A 9,140-nucleotide genomic window follows, 5' to 3' on the forward strand; every position below is an offset into this window, starting at 1 on the left:
GTTAGGCCTCATGTTAGTTTCACATGGCCAGTGTTTTATCAGACTCAGCTTCTGACTTTTGCAATGATTTACATGGGGAGGAAGCCTGATATCTTAAGGGGGAAATGGGAACCAGACTCCATTTTCACTGGCGCTGTGATTACTCTTTATTTGCCGTCCTAGGTGTGTGGGGAATTAGCCTGCGTGTGCACGCCTTTTATGACATAGAATCATATTTGATGTTGGAACAACCCCACGGCGATGTACTGGGTTTTTTTTTTTTTAAATTGTAACATGTAAACATTGGCATCTTATTAAAAATTAAATGTTTGAACTCTACTTTTTAAAAAATAAAACAAGCACAGAGTCCTCAAAAAAATGTTGCCAACAGAACAGAGAATAATTTCACGACGCGTTTCTCCTGGCTGCCACCTGTGCAAACCTGACCCTGGTGACTTGGCTGTAGTATCTGGTGAAGGTAAAGACGCATCCTTAACATCATCACCCAAGAGTGAAACGTTCTTTTGGTCAGCTTTAAAACACCTTGTTCTTCGCCTTGGTGGGTAGATGACCAAGTAAAAATTCAGACTGGGGCTGTAAATCTCCAAAAGTGGGGTGGGACCACTGTCCCTGGGCCATCTGTGTGTCTGCCTTGCGTGCTGAGGTGGCAGTCCAGCTTGGACAGGCGTCCTAAATCTCCATTCATTGTTCTATCTTTTCTTTCAACCTTACTTTGGGAATCGCAAGGTTATAATTATGTCTTTTCCTCACCAGTTGTTTGATTCTCAACCCTACAGAAAAGTTGAAAAAGTAGTACAAAGAATGCCCACATACCTTCCACTTAGTTGCTAGCAGCTGTGGAAGTGGCCTCGCTTCACGGAACCCCCACGCACAGCAGAACAAATGCTGCCTGGCCCCGTGCCATTCTCACGATCTGTTGCAGAGTTGTGCTCTGTAGGGATTTCACTGGCTGAATTTTGGAAGTAGATTGCCAGGCCTTTCTCCCTAGTCCGTCTTGGTCTGGAAGTTCCTTGAAACCTGTTCAGCATCCTGGCAACATGCAAGCCTCAACTGGGTGGTGGCTGCACATGAGATGATGCATTGGCCCGGAATCAAACCCAGTGTCTCCTCATGGAAGGCAAGAATTCTACCATTCAACCACCATTGCCCCCTTTAGTTGATTGTAAGACCCCCTCCCCCCAATCAACAGAGATTCAGCTAGCCTTTCTTTTCACCTTCTGCAAGAATTTTTCCAAAAAGCCAACAGAAATCCTGATCTCTCAAACTTCTTGACATCAAACTCTCAAACTTGTTGACGTCAACAAACTTCTCGCGGACTCCAAATTGATGGGAAATTATTAGAAAATAAACAGTTTGGGACAAAATCTCACTTCTCTGCACCTTCCATACTTCCAGACAGAGCAAAATCTCTGCAGCATGATGTGAATGTAGAACTAAAGGCTCATTAGGAACACTTGTTGAAAGAACCACGTTTTGTGGGCCTTGGCTATTTCTCTTCAATATGATGTCGTTAAGTCAGGGCAAATGTGAACAAGCAGTGATTTGTCTGAAGGGGGACAACCCATCGTTTTCAATTCTGGGGGCTTAGCTAGAGCTAGCTAGAGTGGCCTTGCAAGTAAGCATCCGGGCTCTACACACTTCTAGGGCTTTCACAGAGTTGAGACAGGGCCAGAAGCTCCCATCTATTTGGGATCGTGCACTTGGGCTGGGCACTAAGGAGTCTGGCGTGCCTGTTCGGGCTCTCCCTCAGGTCATTGGGAGTTAATTGGCTAGAAAGAAGCTACCATATGTGAAGGCAGGTAGGGGGCATCTCCTTTTGGCAGTCTTCAAACTTGTATGTCGTTAAAGAAATGGCTTTTTCTTTCTGAATGAGCAATAAGCAAAGAGCACCTTGTGGGGATTTCCAAACCCCTTTAGTCAGTATTTGGCTTCCAGAATGAAGGCAGCAATTTCTATGTGATCCCAGCGTTTGTTATGGAACACATATTTCAAAGATTAAACAGCCTGCTACAATCCAAGCAGATTCTGTCAGAGAAATTGAAAACACATACACAAATTCCCATCCCGCAGGCTACCTAACAGGTTAGGTCCAGAGGACGCTTGCTGGCAGTGGAACATTCCTGCTTTCCACGGGGCTCCGTGTTCTTTCACACACACACTTGCTCTCTCAGGGCTTCCACCTGTTTCCAGCCGATACTAACCAAAGTGCAAATGGGAACTAGCTTCCTCAGGGTGAAGAGCACGTTTCCTTTCTGACCTTTCTCAAAGGGCAGCCTGCTCCCAGGAAGACTAGGGCATTTCCAGGACTCATGCTCGGTGGTATACATGGTTAACAAGGAGTTTTCTCTAGGGGTTTGCCAAGCCCAGTTGCTTCATGGGGCAGTGGTCTTGTTATTGTTAGCTCCCAAGGAGTCAACCCCCAACTCATGACCAACCTGTACACAATGGAATGAAACACCACTTGGTCCTGCGTCATCCTCACGATCAGTTGCAGATTGGACTGTTGTGATCCAGAGGACTTTCTCTGGCTGGTTTTTGGAAGTAGATCACCAGGCCTTTCTTCCTACTCCATCTTAGTCTGGAAACTGCTGAAACCTGTGCAGCATCATAGCCATATGCTGGCCTCCACTGACAGATGGGTAGTGACTGTGCATGAGGTTCATTGGCTATGACTTGAATCCTGGTTTCCCACATGGAAGGTGAGAATTCTCCCACTGAACCACCAATGGGCTGTAGTTCTAGGTAATCACTGAAAAGCTGGGGAGCAAGTGCAGGTCAGTCTGCTTCACAGAGGAACCCTGGTGGTGCAGTGGTTAAACACTTGCTTGCTAACTGAAAGGTTGATGGTTGGAACCCATCGGCTGCTCTGTGGGAGAAAGATGTGGCAGTCTGCTTCTGTAAAGATTACAGCCTTGGAAACTCTATGGGGCAGTTCTACTGTGTCCTGTAGGATCACAAGGAGTTGCAATTGACTTGATGGTAATGCTGGTTTTTTTTTTTTTTTTTTTTTCCCCAATGCTTCAGGGTACAGTGTTTCCACAGGCTGCTGCTTGGTGTCAGAGAAAAATGGCCACTTGGTGGTTAACTAAATTGGGAAGTCCCATCTCACTGGGGACACAAAGACCAGTCTGTGGTGGCAGGAGCATGTGAGAACAGGGAGTCTCTTTTTTTGTTTCTTGCTACAATTTCTAGCTGACTGACCTAGGAGAAGTGGCTTAACTTGCATGGACTGCAATCACTTTATCTATAAAGCAGGGGCATTTCTGTATGCTGGTTCTTCAGCATGAGATCCAGGGACTGGCCAAAGCAGTGTCACCTTAGTACTTGTTAGAAATGCAGAAATCCAAGCCTTATGGGTCTACGGAGTCAGAACCTGCATTGTAACAAGATCCCCAGGCTGTTTGTGTGGACAGCCAAGTCTGAGGAGTGCTGTGTTAGGCGACAAGGGTCTAAGCGAAATGTTCCCCCAAGTTTACTTCCAGCCCCAAGAGCCAACATTCTCCAAGACTCTCATGTTTCTAGAGGAAGAGGAAGGCATGGCTGCAAGGATGGTGTTGCTGAAGGAGCCTCTCCAGAAAAACCAGGTGCAGACACTTGACAAGAGGTCTCTAAGGCCTGTGTCAGCTCAACCCCCAGACGTTCCCAGTTGCAAGTGTTCTATGTCAGGGTTTCTTAACCTTGTTGTAGCTGTTGTTAGGTGTTGTGGAGTAGGCTCCCACTCATAGCGACCCTATGTACAACAGAACGAAACATTGCCTGGTCCGGTGCCAGCCTCACAACCGTTGCTATACCTGAGCCCATGGTTTCAGCCACTGTGTCAGTCCATCTTGTTGAGGGCCTTCCACTTTTTCGTTGACCCTCCACTTTACCAGGCATGATATCCTTCTCCAGAGAATGGTCCCTTCTGACAGCATGAGCAAAGTAGGTGAGACGAAGTCTGGCCATTCTCGCTTCCATGGAGCATTCCAGCTGCACTTCTTCCAAGATTTGTTCGGTCTTCTGGCCGTCCATGGTACTTTCAGTATTCTTCGCCAACACCACAACACAAAAGCATCAACTCTTCTTCGGTCCCCTTTATTCATTGTCCAGCTTTCACATGCATATGAGGCAGTTGAAAATACCATGGCTTAGGTCAGGAGCACCTTAGTTTTCAAAGAGACATCTTTGCTCTTCAGCACTTTAAAAAAGTCTTTTGCAGCAGATTTGCCCAGTGCAATATGTTACCTGATTTCTTGATGGCTCTTTCCATTTTTCCATCTCAACCTTGGCAAATACGTGCATCAAGATGATTCTCTGTGGTGGGGCCCATCCTCTGCCCTGTAAGGTGTTGACCAGCATCCTTGGTCTCTACCCTCCCCCCACTACAATCACCAAAAGTGTCTCCAAACATCAAAGTCCCCTGGGCTGAGTGGTGAGTTGTACCGCCATCCCCACGCCTGCTCTCATTGTCCAGAAGGACAAGCACTGTGATTTACAAAGCAGGGAGAAAGACACCATTCTTCTGTGTCACTCTGGTGAGCTTTTCATAAAGTTGGGTGAAAATCCCTGTTAGGCAAAGATTCGATATAGACTTCCCACCCACTTAGCGTGTCTGCATGGCTGGGGTTCCCTGGGCCTTTAGCCAGAAGGCAACAATTCAAGAGGAGGGATGCTATTGCCTCTTTCCTTATAGAACCTAATGGTTAGCTTAGAAAGAGTACAGTTGTCTTTCCTGGCTGTAAATCTACCCCCAGCTGTCTGTGTGATCCTCCCAGCCCTCCTTCCTGTTATCTTGCACTTTCGAACCACATACATACACATGAATACAAATTTCTTTTTGCTTGCTACATCTCATTAGGAAGATGCCCAGACACTTTTCTGAATTGACTTTGAATTTTTTTTTTTTTTTTGAAGCTTGGTGCAGGGGTTGGCAATCTATGGCCTGTGGCCTATTTTGGGAAATAAAGTTTTATTGGCACACAGCTGCATCCATTTGTTTATGTATTATCAAGGACTAAGACAGACGGCACATAACAACAACAACAACAACAAGACAGACTAGGAAGAAAGGCCTGGTGAACTACTTCTGAAAATCAGCCAATGAAAACTCTATGGATCACAATGGTCGGACTTGTAACTGATCATGGAGATGGTGCAGGGCCGGGCAGCATTTCGTGCTATTAGGCGTGAGGTCGCCATGAGTCAGGAGCTGACTCTACGACAGTTAACAACAATAATAACACCTGTGTTTGAGATACAATGGCAGACTTGGGTAGCTGTGAGTGACCCAAAATATTTAATATCTGGTTCATTTCAGAAGTGTGCTGACTCCTGACTTACAGTAATGTTGTTGTTGTTGTTGTTTGCCATCGAGTCGGCCCCGACTCATAGCGACCCCTCCTTGGGTTTCCGAGGCAGTATCACTACGGAAGTAGGATTGCCCAACCTTCCTTCCGAGGAGTGGCTGGTGGGTTTGAACCGCCAGCCTTCTGGTGAGCAGTCAAGTGCCTTAGGCACTATGCTACCAGAGCTCCTACTTACAGTAATAGGGGCTACTACCAAATCATTGAATAGCCACTAAGAGTAATTTAATTTTCTTCCCTACACTGGGTGGAAAACATGAAGAGATGCTTTCAAGACAGAAGAAAAGAAAGGTGTGTGTGCTGGTGGATTAAGTGGATCTTGTTAAAATGGCTTTTCTAACCTCCAGGTTTCTCCAATAGCTTAACTTATGCCAGAAATATTTGTCCCAACTTTGGTATTAATAAAGGTATTACTGGTTGTTGTTAAAATTTAAATATGTTTTCTGTGAGGGAAACTAATACCTAACGTTTGAATGGCACTTTGTCATCTACAAAGGGATTTTAATATTTATTAAATTTATTCCTTTCAATAGTCCTGTGAGGTAAAAAATACTATACCCATTGTCCGGAAGAGGAAGCTGGGGTCCGGGAGGTTAAAGCCCAGTAGAATCACTTGTGGAGTTTTTACAAAATACTGATGGACTGGCCCCACCCCCTAGATTCTGATTCAGTAGACATTAGGCATCAACTGTTTACAAAGTTTGCTGGGTAATTCCAATGTGCAGTTCAGTTTGAGAACCTCTGAGCTCCAGGGACATATGCCCAAGTTGATACAGTTAGGAGATAGGCTGGCTGGAGTTCTTTTTGGTGACCTCAAGTCCAGGGACCGTTCCCTACAACATTACGATCCACCCAATCTCACATTAGTGTCTCAGTTAAACTGGCTGGTCTAACCAGTGTTTCTCAAAGTGCTGTCCCATGGACCAGCAGGTTCACCATCATCCAGCAATTTGTTAGAAAGGCAGATTCTCTGCCCCACTGGAGACCTAGTGAATGAGAAACTCCAGGAATGGGGCCCAACCATCTGTGTTTGAGAATCTGAAAGAGGACAGATTAGTTTCCATGGAGAGAGGATGGTAAAAACAGAACACACACACAGAGCCCTGGACCAGGCACCGCTGCTGGGAAATTTGCCCTGGGTGGAGGGGTGGAGTGAGTGTGAGAAGTGAAGGGGAAAAGTAAGGACCCATGGTCTGCTGGGGAAGTAAGACTCCAGGACACACACACACACACACACAAAGGGAAAAGACTAACCAGAGTCCTGCCAGGAGCATCTCTAACTTCATTTTATTTGGGCAGCTTGGAAGGTACTAGAAAGATCCCTGCATTCCTTTGCTGGCAAAGTCAGAGGGTTTTCGGTTTTGTTTCCTTTTTGGTTTTCAAGGTGTTTTTTTTTTTTTTTTTTTCTTCCCTGAATCAAGCACTTTGTAGAGATGCACATTCTTGTGTGATTAAGTGCACCCCCTTCTGCTTGGAACCAAAGTTGCATTCTTTGCTTCGATGTCAGCCCAGGTGCTCCCTTTTAATTGCATTTTGTATTCAACTGTGCAGCCATCCCCTTTCCAGAGAGGGCTGGCCCCTAATCAGTGCAGTGCTTTTGGCCCTGCACCCGGGACTTCAAATGCCCCAGGAGCCAGATTGTAACCTGAGCTCTCAATTGTCCCTGAGAGAGAGGCATCACCAGAGGCATGGTGGAAGGGACACCTTCAAGACGCAGGGACACCAGTCCTGTCCCACACCCTCTCAAAGCCTCCCCCTCCAAAGCTCTGTCACTCCCAATGCTTTGTCACACTGCACCAAAACACACATAACTCAGGCTGCACACAGGTTGTTCAAAGTGAGAGGACAGACGTGTATGCCCTGGGAAGGAATGTTTCAAGCAAACGTTTACGGGCCAGCTGCCAACGGGAGAAGAAAAGCAGAGGGGAGGCTCCCGCCGACTGACATGTGAAAGTATAAACAGTGATCACAGGCTCCGAAAAGGGCTGCTGGGGGGCAGGGGGCGGTGAGAGCACGTCATCTGATTCGGGTTTTAGTTTTGCAATGACTGGATGCAGAGAATGTGACTGCAGAGCACATGCTGCCTCCCAGAGCTGCGGGCCGCATGTGCAGGGTGGTTTCAAGGCTGCACTTTGACACTGAAGTTGGACTTCAAGAGTTACAGGGCCCGCTTTGCACAGTAGCATAAGTTGTCAGGGCCCGGGCCCGGGCCCGGGAAGTAGATGGACTAGCTTATGGGTCTATTTTGTGACTTCAGCTCAGAGTTACTGCATTGTTCCCAAAGTGGGAATCCTGAAGGTGAAAAGCTGGGGTTGGCTTTCTTGGTCAAATATCTGAGTTTCTCCAGGTCAAGGAGCTGTGTCTCCATTATCTTTCTTCAGGAGCAGTTCTGTTATCTAGTATGCTGTTGAAAAAGAACACATATGCTTATCTAACCACTAGCAAAGGACATCATGGTTGGTCAAGAACAGGGTCAATGGAAACAAGGGAAACTCACCGTAACAGGGATTGACACAGTGGCTCCAACAATGGACTCCAACATACCAATGATCTGGAAGATGGTGCCGGACTGGGCAGCACCTCGTCCTGTTGTACCCAAGGTGACAATGAGTTGAAGTTGACTGCATGGCAACTAACAACAACAGCCACTATTTATAGATATATGTTTCTAGAGAGATAATTATTTTTATATATTTAATTATATGTAAATTTATTATTTTATTTTTGTTTTTTATTGTGGTAAAATACATATAACAGTTTATCATTTTAGAATTGCCACTTTAATTATTTTGGAGTGTACAATTCAGTGGTATTCGTTATATTCACAGTGTTGTGCAACCATCACCCCTATTTATTTCCAAAACTTTTTCATCTCCCCGACCAGAATCTTTGTATAGTTTCGAAGAACAGAGAGATGCTGAGAGCCCATCCTTTAGTCGGGAACTTTTAGAATAAATCTGGAAAATAATCCTGGCAAAGTTTTCTGGAAGTATGGAGCCTTTTCCCAAAAGAGAGCCATCTGCTGCTGTGTAAAATGTCACATAAAACAGTCTGTGTCAAAAGAAAATGGTAATCAACTTGGTGTTTCATGGCCTGAGGGGGGCTGCTTAGTTGGGAGACCCCGAGCTTCCAAAGAATGAATATGAAAGTGGTGTCTGAGGAGGCTCCGTGCTATGGTCTATCTTTGATCAAATAACCTGCAAAGAAGTGTGGCAGGCTCTAAATGCCGAGGAGAGTAACCACTCAGGAAACCCACACCAGTGACTTTACTCAACATGTCACATCAAAGGGAAAAAACGCCCCACTGACTGGAAAGTTCTTTTGGTGTTCGATGTTGAGAGAGAATAGAAATGAGATTAAATTTCAGTATTTCTGGATTTGGTTAATAGAGTCTCTCTCTTTCTTTCTTTCAAATATAAGAACTTCAAGTTATTCTGTTGACTTAGTAGAAAAATATCCAAAAGGTGCATCTAATCAGCAGGTCTGGAGGGGAATAAGAATATGCCTACACAGAGAGAGGGCATCGTAATCTTTACAGAAGTGGTTCAAAAAATGATTTTCAGCTGTGACATCCGAGACGGCTGAAGTTCATCAGCACAAATTCCATCCTGGGCGGACCCCAGATTTTTAAGCAAATCCCAGGACACTGTTTGCAACTTGGTTTCTTTCTCTGGGATTCAAGGAAGCTTGAATGTTAGGGAATGATGTTGGAGGAATACCTATAGTAAACAGAAAATAAGGAACTCTGGTGGTGGCGGTGTTGTTGTTGTTATGTGCCATCGAGTCAGACCTGACTCA

The sequence above is a fragment of the Orycteropus afer genome, unplaced genomic scaffold, assembly GCF_000298275.1.
Source record: "Orycteropus afer afer isolate SDZICR_OR568_19922 unplaced genomic scaffold, OryAfe1.0 scaffold00323, whole genome shotgun sequence".
Lineage (NCBI taxonomy): Eukaryota > Metazoa > Chordata > Mammalia > Tubulidentata > Orycteropodidae > Orycteropus > Orycteropus afer.